This window comes from Homalodisca vitripennis, chromosome X (genome assembly GCF_021130785.1).
Source record: "Homalodisca vitripennis isolate AUS2020 chromosome X, UT_GWSS_2.1, whole genome shotgun sequence".
Taxonomy (NCBI): domain Eukaryota; kingdom Metazoa; phylum Arthropoda; class Insecta; order Hemiptera; family Cicadellidae; genus Homalodisca; species Homalodisca vitripennis.
The window spans coordinates 113,851,603-113,869,181 of NC_060215.1; the positions used below are offsets into that span (position 1 = coordinate 113,851,603).

At 32.6% G+C, this 17,579-nt stretch overlaps 1 protein-coding gene across 1 annotated transcript in view; it reads left to right on the forward strand.

Moving 5' to 3' along the window:
• The window catches only part of LOC124369801 (homeobox protein abdominal-B-like), a 231,547-nt gene that overhangs the window by 88,078 nt on the left and 125,890 nt on the right, over positions 1-17,579 (forward strand). The window contains exon 2 of the mRNA XM_046827906.1: positions 9,432-9,492. The gene's annotated coding sequence lies outside the window, so the exon portion shown is untranslated. The remainder of the gene's footprint in view (positions 1-9,431; positions 9,493-17,579) is intronic.

Consider the following 17,579-nt stretch of genomic DNA (forward strand, 5'->3'; position numbering starts at 1 on the left):
ATACGCAGATATATGATGACTTATCAGTCAATAAAAATCTCTTATGATTATTATTTGATGAGTAAAAACAAGGATAATGTCCTCTAAAACAGGAATACCAGTTTTGAGTACCAGTATTTGCATATGAAAATAACAAACGATTCGAAAATATCGCAAAGGAATACGAATGAATACATACTAGTTTATTAAAGAATTTAAACAAATACAGATGTAAAATCTACAAAAAATAGCTTGTTAAAATAATACCATTTGATGTAATGAAATCAAATATTTTAATCTATATTTATATAGTAAAGCTCTTATAAGTAAAACAATCTCTAGTTATGGATTTATATTATTATTAGTAAACGTCTCTTAATCATGCTCAATTTTTGGGATTAATACTGCCAAAAATTTCGGACAGTTATTGATTAAAGAAATTTCTAAGATGGATTTAATATTTTTATTATATATGAACATTTTATATACATACATATATATACAACGCTTGAGTATATTTTTTTGGCGTTATAAAACCCAATTAAAGATAATTTCTATTTGGAAATATAATAAAATTGGAAATAAAATACCTAAAATAAACAAATGTTTAGAAAAAAATACAACAAATTATAATTATAATTTTTTTAAATTTGTATATGATAACCACAATATGTAATTATGATTTAGAGTAAAATGTCTACAACTGTTATAAAAAAATTAAATTGTATAAACAAATATTTTATACACTCAGATATGTGTAGCTGTGAGAAATCACACTATTTTTCTCGTAGTAGATTGGATAACAATCAGAATCTTTCCAAAGTCCAAGTTAATCAGAACATAAACAGGCATGTTGTAGAGAGTTCCGCTATCAAACCCTAAAAACTGTCGCTTGAATTTAGAGCTACATTCATTTTTGGCAGCCATTTTAAATAGTGATCATCTTCCTCTCCATCCACCACACGTCACACAGGCTCCTGCAGAGCCCTATTGTACTCTCCCCTTGTCGCTTGTAAGGATGTCGCCAAGGACGATAGGGGAAGTTCACAATGGGTTTACTGCTCAAGGCTAATATAACAATAAAACCGATGGCGGGAGTAGTGATGAGGAACGTAAAGGGTGAGAGACCGCTGGGCTGTGCGTCATGAATACATTACAGGAAGCACAAAACCACCCCTGCCACCCGGTTCTTTCCCTGAACCCCATAAATTTGGCAGGCCAACCACCCCGTGATTTAAGAAAGTGGGGACGTTGTCCTTGCTTGTCTTACACTGAAATTACAGTGTTTAAATCATCTGTAGCTTCTTGTAGTCTATGTGGGTAGACTCTGAAACCTTTAAACATTATTTTGCAACATAACAGTCTAAAAGAGGTGATATTATATCTTACGAGGACCGTAAAGTCTTTCATTATTTGCCAGCAATGCTGAGCATGACATCGATTATTCTAACGAGTGTACTAGTTGTTGTAGTCTTCTGACAAGAAGGAAGATTACATGTACGTGAAGTAGAAAGAGCCTGTTGTCTGGTTCAGACAACAGTGTTTCTTTGAAATTTCAGTTTTTCGTGTATACTCATTAGAGAACAGGCATAACATCTTTGGTTGCCATAATTATTACTAAATATTTTTCCCTCATCATTCTTTTGGAGGATGGATATAAGAGAGCGTGTATCATTACCACTGAAATTACCAATAAAGTAAACATATGCGTTGTAATACTGATAGTGCATATATTATAAGTTAAATATCCACCAAGAGATAGTAATATATGCCGTGATGATATTGCACATATGTTTAGACATAGGAAGCAAATGATTTGCGACTTAGTCCGCAGCCTTCCAGTCACCAAATAAAAGTTAATATTTTTATTGTACAAGAAGCGGAAAAATTGTTTTCATACTTGCATACTTAAACCAAAAGAATTATATATAAGGAAAGCGTAAAACTTTTCTTTTACTTGAAAGTGTTTAATTTTTGTAAATAAATTTTAATTTGAACTTGATCAGTAATAACTTAGAAATCTATTCTAGAATTTCACAAAATTGTTGTCTCGTAGTTCCCTTTTAATCAGTCTGAAATTTCATTTTGTCTGTAATAAGATATGGGCTATTTTATTAATAAGTTAAATAATTGAGTAGATACAATTTGTTTGGCACTCATGTCAACATACTAGAAAGTAAGAATCATAATTAAATTATTACATAACATTATGCATATTTAAATATGGCATTTTTCTCTGTTTTATCTACATGTATGAAGCTGTCCAGTGGTGGTTTAAATTAATCCTGTGAAAGAATTTCGGGAAACTTTAGAAGTACTCACAATTGAATAGTATCTTCAGAATTTCAAATTAAAATGATCATTTTGTAATCCAAAGGTCTTACCTTTGTGTTGCAATCTACTGATTGACAAGCAGATGAACCGGTGATTTAGCAGTCTAGCCCATAAATGGGAATAATGATGGAAGATTCACATTCACCGATGAAATCAGTCAATGGAACACTTAATGCGGTCGGAATCGAGTAAACTCCCATTACACGTTATCTCGGCTTCTACCACTGGGCTGGAGCTAACCGCACCACCCCATTTGGTACACGTGATAAATAACATTCTCGTAACTGAAATAACCAGAACTTCGTGATAAAGTAGCCCCTCGAGCGGCCACATCAAACGATGAATAATTCAAGATTGGATATAAATTTGAGAACACCAATCTGTTAAAAACAGACAAAATACTCCTAAACGCAATTTCTTTCAAAGTAAAAATGTGTAACTGACCAGCCAATTTGTAACTCAATATGCCAATTATAAACGGGTTTCTGAGAACACGTTTCAAGTTGTTATACACAAATCTATGCTTTGATAGGTAACAATCTAAATATCAAGTGTAGACCAAATCAAATATACAGTACTTTAGTTGAAGACGTAACACAAAGATATGGTGGTCTTATGTTGCTATTAGTATGTACGGCTATAACAGCTGTTAAATTCAATATACCATGATTCAAGATAAAAATTGTAGGAAGAAAATAATAGTAAGCGCGACATACATTGAAAATGTATTATACTACCAATATAGTAATTATAATCAACTGTTATAAACTAGATAGACATTTTTCTTTGAACATTTATTACTTGAATACAAAGTTGCAGGTTATATCCTCATTACAATTTAATCTTATTGAATAGGTTGTTAATTGGTTTTTTAAATATTTTTCTATGGAATTTCTTTGTCATTGATGTTTTTAGGATCTAAAAATGACGTTTCCCTCATTTTAGTATCTATTTATAAGTTGTAGTTACTATAATATATAATCTGGTACTTAAACTGTGAACCTTAATTGTATGTTTCTTGAACAATGGTGTATTGCGAAGGTTATTTCCTTATTGGTTTCTTTTCTTTGTTGTAATAAACAACATGAAGCAATCTTAGGGTCTTTTAAACAGTATATGGAGCTAGTTATATATTGAGTGATGGAAGGGGATGGAGGTGCATAACAAAATACAGAAGTTATTTACTCAGCTGCTATAACAATAATGAGATCTAACGGGCAGCAAGGAAAACATGTGGTAAACACAGCTACTGGTACCCGTATATTCATAAACAGCTGATTGAGTTGAGGTTAGGATGTTGACAAGGTATCCCAGCTGTTAACTTCGTCTTTATAGCTCTGTTACAACGTGTGAACACCGCATCCGCGGGTCCCAAGCTCCTCCATTATTATTAGTGTTGTGCCCCTTCCTTACCATTCCGATTGTGCTATAGCCCTTTCATTTGGGCTTCTGATTTTTGCTAGGAAATCGTGTAGTCGATCCAGTACATTGTGGTAAATTGCTATATCTGTGTTGCTAGTAGCCACTTTCTTCTGTGTAGTGTTAGTTGGGCAATCAAACAGTCATTGTAAAAGACGAATTATTCCTAAATATAGTAAAATTGTTAAGGACCTTACTCCTTATATGTCGTTTCAAATTTGTCTTAAGGAACAAATCCCTACAAAAACTCACATCCTCAACCACATTACCTATTACAAAGTTGATGAATAAGTAGCGTATTTCACCGTGCTCAATTGTTTTATACAACACAATGCTATTTAAAAATAACTAAAGAAACAGCAATAACCCATAATATATACACTATTTCACGAAACTCTGTAAGTGAGTAATTTACTGTCATAAAATATGGAAAAAGAAAGTAAAGTTACTAAATAACAATACGTTTTTTATATTTGAATTGTGTTATGAATTTAATGAAGAACTTCGTCTAACAGTCCAGTGCAATCATTTAAATTATGGTAGCCAGATTTATGGTTTTCTGGTACTTGAAATAAGGTACTCTCAATTAAATTTCCCAAATAAGTTTTCTTTAAGTTGATGTTTCCAAGTTAGGAACAAATCGGCACAGAACTTCGTTCTCCGCAGCATTCCTAATGTGGAAGCATCCACGTGATCTTCCTTCTTCTTCTATAAATTAAAGTATTTTTTTAATTAAACTACTGTTTTATAAAAAGTCGAAAAAATGGTTTGTTCATGTAGTTTTAAATGTTTTTAAAGCCATTTATAAATGTTGTCTGCAATTAAATAACTTATCATTGATAATTATAACGCAAATAATAAACTTTATTTTATTAATGCCATTGAAATTGGGGAGACTGGTGGTATAATAGTCTAGAGTGCCAGGCCAATAGGCCAATGAGCCCGACTAGAACCAGCATAGGTGCCAGTACCGCCTTGACCTAAGTGATTTTATGGTACTGTCCACCTTGTGCATTGGGCCTTGGGGAATATGGCTCAAGTGGAGATGATCTTCTCTTCTATTTGGAAGTTTATTATAAATGACACTATTATAAATGATTAATTCACTAAATCCTGCAAAATTATTAGTAATTGATGATTTGCATATAATATGTGTAGCTACCATTTCGTTTAATTTAGACAATTATTCCATCAAACTCCATTGTTTATAGATTTAAGAAATATGAAGAAGAATCGGTTTCAAAGAAAAAAATACTGTGAATAACAGATAAACCAGCTTACAAGTGTTAAACCGTTATGTCTAAATCAATGTCGATTAGCTGTAGGAACACCTTCAATAATAATATTGTAATTTTTGTCGTGACAGGGATGATAAAATTATAGAGTGACAAATGTAATAATAACAGTATATAGATAAGGTTGGCATGTACACAAAAGAATGTTCATAATCCAGGAAAAAGTTTCACCGAAACGTAGACTACAATAAAGCAAGTGGTATGTCTGAGAAGGATGTAAAGCGTATACATTCTGACTATGGAAAAGATCATTTCTGTTAAATTAACGCATTTCACTAGAGTTTCGAAGTATACAGTAGCAAGATAAGACTTAATAAAATGTTGAAACAAGAAATATGAGGTTGGTGAAAAGCAGTTTATTACTTTTCTAACATTTTTTCCAAACATGCGTTTACTCCCTGCTGAGCTACTCAGCAATGGCGGGTACAAGAAGGGCTATTCCCGGGGGTGGGGTTGGCAGTAGGGTGGAGCAGGGGTGGGTATTGCGAGGGCCTTGGGTAAGATTTATGGCCAGTTTCCTGAAACATTCCGTGGCACGTCAGCCGAGTTAAGGGTGGACACGCTCCTGTCTAAGATAACCATCGGTGGGCAGCCTACAGGGGGCCAGAGGTTGTATCAAAAATTATGAGTTTTCTGGGAGTATTTTTATTTGGAATTATTTTTAGCGAACAATAGACAACAGGTTGATATGTTTATCATAAATCACTTCTAAGAACCAAGATCATACCAGAGCAAAATGGAGGATTATTTACCCAAAATGTTGTAACTGCTCGCGTATTTAGGGGTAAGTATGAATACGTGGCATTCTATAAATCCCTTTGGAATTAGTTGCATGAGTATTTATTTTTATTTTTTACCTACCATCGTAAAGCGAAACAACTATTTAACATATTTGTTGGGATTTTTTTTAAATGAACAAACCATACAGTTGTATAGGCATATTTATTAATTATTAGAAAAATAAATATGTAGTCTAAGTATTTTTTTAATCCTCTAAACTACATGGAGTTATCAAAATATTTTCTTTGAATTAGGAGAATATTATTTAAACATATTTCATTTTGTTTTAGAATAGCTTTCTCATCATTAATATTGTATTAAGTAATAAATAATAAACAATTTTACAATTTTACAATTTTTAAATCCGTTTTCTTTTTAAATCGATTCATACGTCACGCGAAGTGCGAACTGATATGTAAAGTAGAATCTCATAAACAAGTTAACTCGTGATCGAGTTTTTATCAAAGTCGTACAATTAAACCCCAATCCTTTCAATTCATTATTATGCTCTTTAGTAAATTATATTATAACTGTATTCCCAATGTGTTTGTCTGGATCATGAAATTTTATATTTAGTATTTATAGATATTCTAAACCTAGTTTATGCCATTAACTTAGGCTTTATTGTAGTGAATCCTTCCGTGCGTTTAGGAGCAAATATAATAATAGTTTCTTGATTTAAAACGTTTCCATAAAATATTTAGCAAACTGTTGCCTAATTTATTTCCATTAAATATCGTACCGACTATTCCATCAGCCTCTCCATTGATCCAGCGGCTTGTAAGTCTGTGTTTAACTTCTGAACCAAATATAATTGGGATAACACTGGAATGAAGTTATATACTATATAGGTATTAAAAATATACAAGCCAACATGAAATGTCAGAACAATGTACACTGTATGACGATGCTCAAGGCACACAAAAATTTCACTTGGAACAGTCAAACCTTTAAGCGCAAACGATCATCAAAATCTGTTCAAGTCTGTTCCTTAGTACCGGACACGGTAGTGGTAAAGTTACCGGTAAGGATTTGTCTCGAGGGATTAGGTTCCATCGAAGAAAATTAATAGGGTAGTTCAGCTATTTTGCACGGAACTTGGTTCGATAATCCATTTTGCACGCAAGAACAGAAATACAAAGTCTTGTCCGGAAAATTAATTTCGCGCCGTTTTGCGGCCAAGCGAGGAAATAATTACCGTCCACGGTACAGGTGAGCGGTTACAATTTCCTTTGGTTTTTTCCGGTTTTTCTCCTTTATAATATGTTGTAAATCACCGAGGTCGTAAAATTGCGCGGGAACCAGGCATAATAATGGTGGTGCACGGTGAGTTGCACGGCACGACGCGATGGACGCGGCGATCCGCGTGCAGCCCGGACAAGCTATACAAGGGGCGCGCCCGCACCGTGTACTCCACCTCTGCATGTTCATATTGGTACTTGCACATAACGTTTCCCTCGCGGGCTCTTGCGGGTTTTGCAGCGATACTCGCTCCATCCTCCACATTCCGTGGCTAACTACCTAACTACTTGTTTTCAGAGTTAAGTTATTGTCCAGTGTTTGCGTCAGCCATATTTTATACCGCGAACAATAAGTATTGAGGTCCCACAACACTTCAGTGACAATCGTAAAATTGGTTACAGAACGTTTTCCCATTATATATTCTCTGGACACAAACGTTGTTTTACTTCACGTTTTAACTTAGATTTAATCGACCACGCACAATTAAGTATTTGTATCAACTCTTTTAACTTTTTTATCGCAAACATCTTTTCAAGCACCAGGTCATTATTTTATTTCAATACATTATCAAAATTTATATAAAATTGATTTTTATAACGATATAATAGTAACGACTTATTCTGTTGTATAGTTTTAAACCTAACAGTTAAAATGTATATCCATATAGTAAAAAACTGTTTCAATTGAAATGATTCCTCGAAGTTTGTAACAGTATAAATTAGTTAGGAAAGCAAAATCAAAATACAGTTTCAAAATTTACTTTTCCTTTAACTTTAAATAGCCTTTCAAAATCGAGAATAAGAGATTTATAGTAAAATAAATACACAATCTTGGATATTTCATTATGTAAGATTCCTCACCATCTTAAATTCCCCATCTGAAGTATCAGTCTGAAGTGGTTTCTAACACAGTGTTTGGTTGTTCTAGAGTTAAAGTGTAGTACTAAAGCTTTTATTCTTGAATGCTTTGCTAAAATGTTGTAAATTACCTGTTTGTGGAAAAAAGTTGTCTAAAATATTAGTTACAAACCTAACCAAACCAAACCCGAGAACATTGACGCAGGGATGTTGTTTTTTGTGTTTTTTAAAAATCCAGATGATATTCAACCAAGACAAAAAGCAATATTAAATTGCATTTTAATGAATTATTATAACAATTTTAGCGTATATTTTTTATTAAAAACAGGTAATTGGTGACAGCTGTAAAACATATATTAAAATGGAGTTCTGAACGGTGTTTTGTAGACTATTGTAATCCCATAAAATTTAATTTGGACATTTAAGCGTAGGATAATAAGTAATTTGAGTTATGAATAAAGTCCATAGTTTGATTTATGTAAGTATAATACTTTAATACTTAATAACACAAGTATTAACTATGTGCAATTGTTCATAGAGCACACAGAAATGAAAACTTTTTTTTCCAGATCTTTAAATTTTTACGCTCCCCCCTTTTCCTCCTTTGAGCCGTTCTCATGGGTAACTGACCTGTGCAAGTATCTTATCAAAAATAATAAGGGGAGAGTCGATACAGTACAAGATAGTATTCATCGACACACGCCTTATTAGAGACCTCTAGTTGGTGTTGTTCTTCTTCTTTTTTTAATACCTTTATATGAAGTGTCACTTGCAAGGGATTCGTATTTAAAAATTTTGACCTACTCCCTAAATACCCCATTTAGGGGAGAGGGGGTCAAAAATTTTCATACATAAAAAACTCAACAGTTGGTCATATAAACATCCCTCAAAGTAAATTACTTAATATTATTCATAAGAAAGGAATAGGATGTTAATGCAAAAATATATAAACAAGTTAAGACAACTATAAAGTTTAAAGTCACTCCAGTTAATTTTTACTTTAAAATTGCTCTGCCTAACAGTCTACTTCTTTCTAACCATAATGTTTTTCAAACCTAAAATCTTAGCTTTACTAAAAAAATTTGGTAAACTGTCTAAAAACAATAACAACAAAAACAAATAAATGTAACAGATTTGTAGTAAGAATTACATGAATACGTAATACATTATCAGGTTGAGGAATGAAGACAATTTTGATAAGGTATATAAAATGAACGCGGTTAGTACCTACTCAGCGAGTACTTACAGAAGAAAACAGTTGAACTCTCAAATACTCTTATAATTTGAATATAATATTGTTTTCTTGTGTATTTTATTATTTTGGAATGTATATATCCTGATGAAGAGCTCTGATAGCAGATTTGTAAATGCAGCGTTATTGATTTCATTAACAATGAGAAATATATGATAACATTCTCTAACCATGATCGCCAAACACTAATTGTAAATCAGAATATGGAATACCTTTACATTGTTGAGTAATTTTACTATTCGTCCTTTGATTACTATTTTGGTTTGTTTGCAGGAGATAATCTGCAAAGAACGACTATCATCCAAACAGAAATTGTTCTATCATACTGTACAAGGTAAGAAAATAATGTTACATTAACAATTTACTGAGTGTTAAACGCGTCTCATTCTCGAATTACAAATATGTTACTGATAGAATATTCCTTAAGATTTCCTTAACGTTAACTGCGAATAAATCCAACAGGAACCAATCTAAAACTCAAATCATGGAACATAACTTCAAAACAAAACTAAATCTTTCGTATCACTTTCTTCTTCATGATACACTTTTAAATAGTACCGTTTCACTAAGTTTGTGTTTGTCTGCTTTAAAACTATCTCAAATCATGACTCCAACATAAAATATTTTTTAAAATCTAACTATTTTTGCCCTAATCTTCATTTGCCTCCCAGGAAACTCTGTACTGGATTACAGTAACTTATTGTACTTGAGAATTAGGTACAGCATATTTTTTAGATGTTTGTGATGCCAATTCCTTCAGTAGAGTCTCCCGTCTCTGAAAGAGGGCTCTGAGAATAGTTTGGTATTGGTCCAACAAGACAGCCATAGTGAATTCTTTCGATCCTCTAATATTGGCAATACATTTTATTTACCACACTCTGTTATATGATATTATTTCTAAATCTTGTAACAATTAATAAAATCAGGCTTTTAATTCGGATTAAAATTATTGAAGCGTATTGTTCACTGTATTGAAAATCAAAATAGTTTAAATTACTTAAAACTCATTTAAAACTACCACGTCGTCTAAAGAGCTTTCTATAGCCTTCTAAAGACTCTTGGGGAGATTCCGAAGTGAGCTATGGCGAATCACACAGTCGTTTAGTTGATTTTAGTTACAAGTGGATGGTTACAGTCGTCTTCACTGTTTTCTATACGTTTTGCTTGGTATAGATTTGTCATTAATTATTTTTTAATTTACTGGCTACTCCCTATTGACTCTATGCTCCACTGTGCAAAACAAAATCAATTCAATTCAATAAAAACGAAATATGTGACTATTTTAAAGTCGTATGCCATAAAAAATAGCCACGTGTATTTTTCAGAAGTTCTGAGCATTTCTACCACAATATTTCTGTAAAATATATTTGGAATAAGGAGACGTCATATTTTAAATCACTGTTCTGATGAGTGAGTGAATTATTTAATATATATTTTAATCATTCATGAAGATATTTTATTACATTTTTTGTGCAATAAAAAGGAGATAAATTTGTATGAATGAAGTGAACCAAACAACAAGTAGGTAATATCAATTAATGATATTGATAGTAAAACTAGTGTTGGATTCATCGAACATGGATAGATCGTCCTGAAATGATGGACCGGACCAAGAAATTCAGATTTTAGTATCTAACTTTATTCGGAGTTGTGAAAATATTATAATGAAAAAAATATAGTCATTTGTGGATTGTGAAAGTTATAAATTAATAAACATTTTCCTACGAATGTGATTTAGGATTGCATAATTTAAACAGGGCGAGAAAAGAATGAATTAAATTCAAGAATAAAATTATCCATCTAAAATTCTTCAATAGTGAGATTGTTAAGCGATATCAACATAAAGCTATTTAACAAGTATAAAATCAGATGTGATATAATGTTTAGTCTATTGAGGATTGCAGACCCAACCACCTTCCCAACCTGTAAGTTAACAATGAAACGTACTTTAATCAATGCTACCTTTCAGTGAAGCTATCGGAAGGAACTTGTAGTTTAGGTATCCAAACCAAATAATTTAGAAATCTAGTGGATAGTAAAAATATAGAGATTTTTTTCACTCTCGCATTATATACTAAATATTACAATTGGCAATAATTGAATAACATGTTTTATCTGTCTCTTGTCAAAGCTAATAGGGTCTGATATCAATTGAATTTAATTAATCTTTTGGTGATACTTTTTGTTCTCTGTGCCAAGTGACGATCCCGAGAACTTGAGTAATAGACGCAAATCATATCTGACTAAAGTGTGATGCGGATTACGTAAGCAATAGGCTATCAGTTTATATATAGTTGATATATGTATATATATATATATATATATATATATATATATATATATATAATGATAATTATAATTAATAATAATAATAATTATTATTATATATATGCTCTTGCTTCTATTCCAACTAACGACTGCATCACAAGTATTTTATACTTACATGCATGATTTCCTTGATGTCCATGGAATATCCTGAGCAACCAATTTCGAAGCCAAAAGTCTTCCTCGTTCTATGATTATTTCTAGTTGGATAAAACTGAATTTCACTGTTTATAATGATTCTCAATAACTTCTGTATAATAGTAAAGTATATATCAAGAAAACATTTTTTTACAGTCAATATATTATTAAAATAGTGTTTTATTTATTACCATTCGGCTATCATACGTCACTGCCCTGGTCCATTTCATAACACCTTTTAGTTTTCTGGCTAAATAGTGAAAAGTATTAAGACATCGAACTGAAATATCTGGAAATTTTTCAACGCTGCTAAGGTACAAAATATTTTATCAGAAAGATTACTTTCAAATTAATTGGAAGGTCCTGCAAGTTCTTATTTCAGATTCCGTTGTATTTAATCCACAATTTGCCAAGGTATTTACGCTGATGGACGGTGCTATGTTAGTGAGTTAAATTGTGGGGTAACCATATATTGTTGCAGTTACTCGTGAATTTTTCTTGTACATAACTTTAACTGTTTAACTATTATAAAAGTAAATTACAAAAGTTTATTTTGTAATAGTGCTTAGTGGAATAATTTGGAATAGATGAATGAGCTGAACAAACTTGAAGGTTTATGGTATTAACTGTGAAAAAATGTAAAAATGTTTGTCCATACGAGGAAATGAAATAGACATATTAGAAATAGAAGATCTTAATGCATTTGCCTATTATGACTATATCTGCAGATAAACAAGTTAAACTACCATTTCGGTAAGAAATTAACAGGCTTAAACAGTTAGGTAGAGTTCAAGTACGCGGACGTTTTAAATATTAATCTATTTTTATAGCCAATTGTCTGTTAGAGAAAATAAACAAGTGATCGGATAATTTGTAAATGATGATTTATGGTTTAAACATCCTCGCTGAGACGATACGATGAGGCAGTAAAAGAACAGCTGGTAGACGGCCGAACGTCTGCCGCCAAAACGTCAATAGTTCACACACGACTGCTAAATAGCTGATTGTTTACACAGCTGATTAATAAATCATCATTGTTGTGGTAGCCTATCTTAAACAGGTGTTGTAAAATGTGACTCGTCGGCTAATGTCATTAAGGTTTATTGTGGTATCATTGAATCACCGCAATTCACTTTTATTATTGCTGTTAAATATTATTGCTCCTCTCCCACCGCTCACTGGGTTTACTGGCTTGCACTCCAGCTAAAATACAACCTTTGTTGATTTATGGGTCCGCTGCCGCTCAGCGTTGTGTTTGCGTTGCTCTTTAAATATTGTTCTTACCGCGCGCTTTGCAACTTTTCCGAACTAAACAGATATACTTTACGGCGTTAAGGCATTTTTATCTGTTTAATCTACTTTTCATGTCTTTAATTTAACTAAGAACTTTATCACCGCCGTTGATGTCGGTTTTACAGTTCTTTTAATCGACTTTGTTCCTTTTCCTTTGGATTTTCATCAAGTTTTGAGAATTGCACTTATCCTTCTATTTAATGTTAAGATGTGGTTCATGGCAATGCTTTACATTTATTTCAACTATGATACAGAACACACATTAAAAGTTGACTGCCTTTACAAACTCGCACTAAATAAATATAATTTACTGTCACAATATTGTTTATTTTTAAATCGTTTGTTTATAACGAATAAACAATAAACGAATAAACAAAAACCCATGTGGATTGGTATTCATGATGGATGTGAACTATTTTTTGAACATTAAAAAATACGTTATTATTAATTATGCTTTTTAGGTTTAACCAAACTATTTTGGTGAACAGTTGGAAATAAAACAGTGACATAAAACTAGGTCTACTTCTCTACTGCGATTACGATCATGATGACTACAGTGATAATTTAGCCAGAGAAAAGACAATACAGTCGTGATCACATTTATTGGTTTCAGCTATTCATTCCAATTATAGCGTATTTGATTTAGTTTTAAAAGAACTTTTGCTTCTTTTAAACTATCCGTGTATGGTTTATTTCCTAAATGCTTTTTTCGGGAAACAGCGCCATTATAGAAATATCCGACAGCTGAATGTTTAAACACATTTATTGTTTATCCTTAGTTATTACTCAAATCATATTTCTACAAATCATAATTTACACCTTAATAAAAATGCATAATGTGTATACTCATGTACCTTGTACTGTCAATATTGTACTTTTCGGACACCTTTGTTTGATATAATACTGCCGTAGTCCTTGCTCGTGAGGACGAGTAAAATAATACTGAAATTTTTTTGGGATATCGATTAAAATAGTAGTATTCAAAAGCCGTATTTCTAATAAAAAAAAGTAACACTAATTGCTTTGAAGGGAGGCCTTTGAGCAAAACCCGCAAAACCCAATTTATTATATTTATATACAAGATTGGATCATGAGGTTATAATTGTGAAACTTCTTTAATTCTTTTTATAATGATTTATTTCAATTAGGATTATCAGTAGTATTATTCAGTATAACGATGTAAGATCATACCTAAATATAAATTAATGGAATTTATAGTTTCCTTAGGAATTGAAGTTAAATTTCTAGCACAGAAAGTTTAAAGGCGGATAGCCAGAGATTATTAAAAATGAGAAGTTAGTACAGTTTGTCATCAATGTAAGGAAACTAGTAATAATTATTGAAGTGGATTTTGTAATATTTTGTTTATTTCATTTTCAGTTTTGAAAGGCAAAGATTACGTCGACTGGTCCACGTTTCGAACCCATCACTCCCCGGTTAGACATCCGCAGTCGGACTCCCAGTTTACTAGAGGGGTCCTTGACTTGAAAGAGATCTTAATGCTAAGTAGAGTAGTAACTTCCGAATTACAACACAAAATACCTAAATTCATATATTTATTATGGTGTAACCTTTTTTGCTTGCATATTAATTTCGTATTTAACATAATTTTGAATTATTTGAGTTAGTAATATGAAACTTGTAAAATGGAAAGTTGGAATCTAAATAAGAAAGTGTTTTTACTGATTTAGTCTTCTTTAATTAGAGGCCGGTACCCTTTTCAATCCTAATTATTCCCATCCGCATAGGCTATTGGACTGTGCGAGAATCTTATCAAACAGAATAACGGCGAGAGTTGGTACCATATAAGATTAAAAATGCTGATAAATAGCGCAACCAACGGTCACATTCAGGATTTGAAACTGCGCTTAATGTAGCTCAGATCTAAAATCCGAAGTCTTAGACCGCCCGGACATCGGCATTCCCAGTTAATATAGAACTTAGAAATCACGTAAGAAATAATTAACTATGAGGAAACGATTACAATTTTAAATAAAGCTACTAGAGTAGAACCAAATATTTGTAAATTACAAAGTAAAAAATTAGCTTAGGAAGTATGGGTAAGCACGAACAAGTGAATCCTAACTTTCAGTTAAAGTCATTCATCAGTATTCATCGGCTTATCTCTCATTATGAACTTTTGAAACTCAGCATTTCCCTACAAAAAGTAACTATCTCAGGAAAAACAAATTATAAAAAAAAAATAATTATTTATATTTTATAATTTTAACGTGAATTATTTGAAAATGTTAAAAGTTTTTAAGTTAATATCGCTCCCAGTTCCATTCAAATGATTTGTAGCATTTAAAAAAACACGAGTTATACATTCTTAAAAAGAATGTTATATGTACTGTAATATAACAAACTCATGTTTAATTTAATATTTCCATACTAATGCAACATAAAAATGCATTCCATAATGTTATTTCAGTATCCCCTCTGAAATCTATTTATAGTTATAGATCTAAATGTAAAGAACAAACGACCGTGGGTACTGCGGAGACTTGCCCAAAAAGCAAATTTTCTTCTGAAAGGAACAAAAACGGCGCTTTATTCGAAGTGTTCGTTCAAATAAAGCGTACAGAACGACCAGTGAGCGGTGCTAATCGAGCGTTTCCACCCACACAAAAGTTGCACGGTGCCGAATAAAAGACCAGGAGCGACAATAAAAGTTCACGGGCTCAAATAAAACACCATAATACGTGCCTAAGAGAAGAGCCGAGGAGCATTTTTGGAATGGCCACCTGTTCAGGCAATAAAACCATATCCCGGCCCCTTCTCTCATTCATACATGAGTAAACCACCGAGGCGACGGTACGTGTCTATCGGAATAGTCCATTAATTTTAACGTCTTGTAGCGTTTAATTGACGTATTAAACCAGCGTTTTACGGCGTTAAGATGGAGACAAAACGGAACGACTGTTGGAGCATCGTTATCAGCATCGCTGCCAATACAATATTCAAACACTTGCTACAATACTACGGCTTTACGGCCACTTCAAGCGGCGACACCGCGTTTCTTGCTGGTCTGTCACCGCGTAACAGCGCGTAGCAGCGCGTAGCGACGCGTACAGTTTGTGGCGAGCCCGTCATGGCGTACGCGGCAGCCCTGCTTACCGTTTCATCTTTTATAGTCGCGTACGTAATATCGAATTGTTTATTCAAACCGAAATGGATCACCACAGGAATATTTTCTGGGTAAGGTATATTTCATTACCTTTTTACTGTTATTTATTATACACAACATTACGAAATATTAAAGTGGCAGATCCATTACATAATACGGATCATGAATAATATTGATTGAATAATATGTTAGCAAAATTTGATTTTTTATTTAATGAGAAAGTGTAGAATCGAATGGAAAAAAGTTATTTCAAGAACTAAATTTACGCCTTTTTTGGCTTGTATGTACCATGACGTAGAGTAATATTATATATATATTGAACCCTTGTTTAAATTACATTATCATCGATACCAAAAAAGATACATCAAAATGTAATTTCTGGGTCTTGATTATAATAATGATAACATTATTTGTATGTGTTAACTTAATTGATTTTAATTTTATGTAAAATGAGACAATTGCTTTTCAAATTTATTAAAAAGTTGCTGTCACAGTTGAATCGAATAACTTCTAGGTTACTTATCTAACTTACAATGTATTATCTCTTGGTACACCGCGCTTCGTTGTAACCACGGGACGACCAGGAAAAGTACCTAGATGTACGCCATTTTTCCATTCCCAAGCCTGTTGCATGGAAGCGTGGAGTACGGTGGGGCGAGGACCCAAGATGGCTGCCAAACTGGTTCCCTACCTGCGGGCAGGTGGTGCGATTGCCCGCCGATATCCGCCATTAGGAGGGTCGGATGCCTTTCTAAGATTATTTTAATTGCAAAACGCGTACTCGGCGGCGGCGAGGCCCACTCACTTTCATGGTAGAAATTGATACAAGTACATCTGCCCTTTAGCAGTTACAAAAAATACGAATAATTGAGCCCAACCTCGGTACTTAAACAACAGTACAAGTCTTCCAAAGGTTAAAAGCAATTTCCCCCAAAATGGAAATCTTGTATTACTTTGTTTCAGCCTGTTATTTGGGTTATAAAAAGTGCCAAACCGATTCCCTTTTTAGTAGTTTTTGAGGAAAAACAATGTCTAACTGCAAAGTTAGTTTACGTTGGTGTAATAGGTTTTGGTTGGGATAGTTTTTAAATCGTAGCTCTTTAACATACGTTCTCTGAAATGTAAAAACAGACTCTCCCATATGTTTTATCACAAAATACTACAAGCATTAAAGCAGGAAATTCAAATGATTTTATAATTAGGACCAAATAAGAACGGCTGAGGGTAAAAATTTAAATTTTTACAGTAAGTAAATGAAGTATATATATAGTCACTGACATGTTTCTTAATTACTTACAACATAAAAATTGCAAATGTTTGATAAAATATAGTTTTAAAAATTTATGCTTTTTATATGATACATATTTTAACAATTCTAACCTTTATTCTCACCCTTTTTTCTTGTGGGCTTGTTTATAGGGTGCCCTTGAATTTTGTTTCAAATTCTTTCTGCTCTTCCTATATGATAAATATTTTTTTCCTATTTTGTTTGTTTTCAAGAAAGGGAGTAGGGGTTTAAAAGGCCCAATTTATTAACA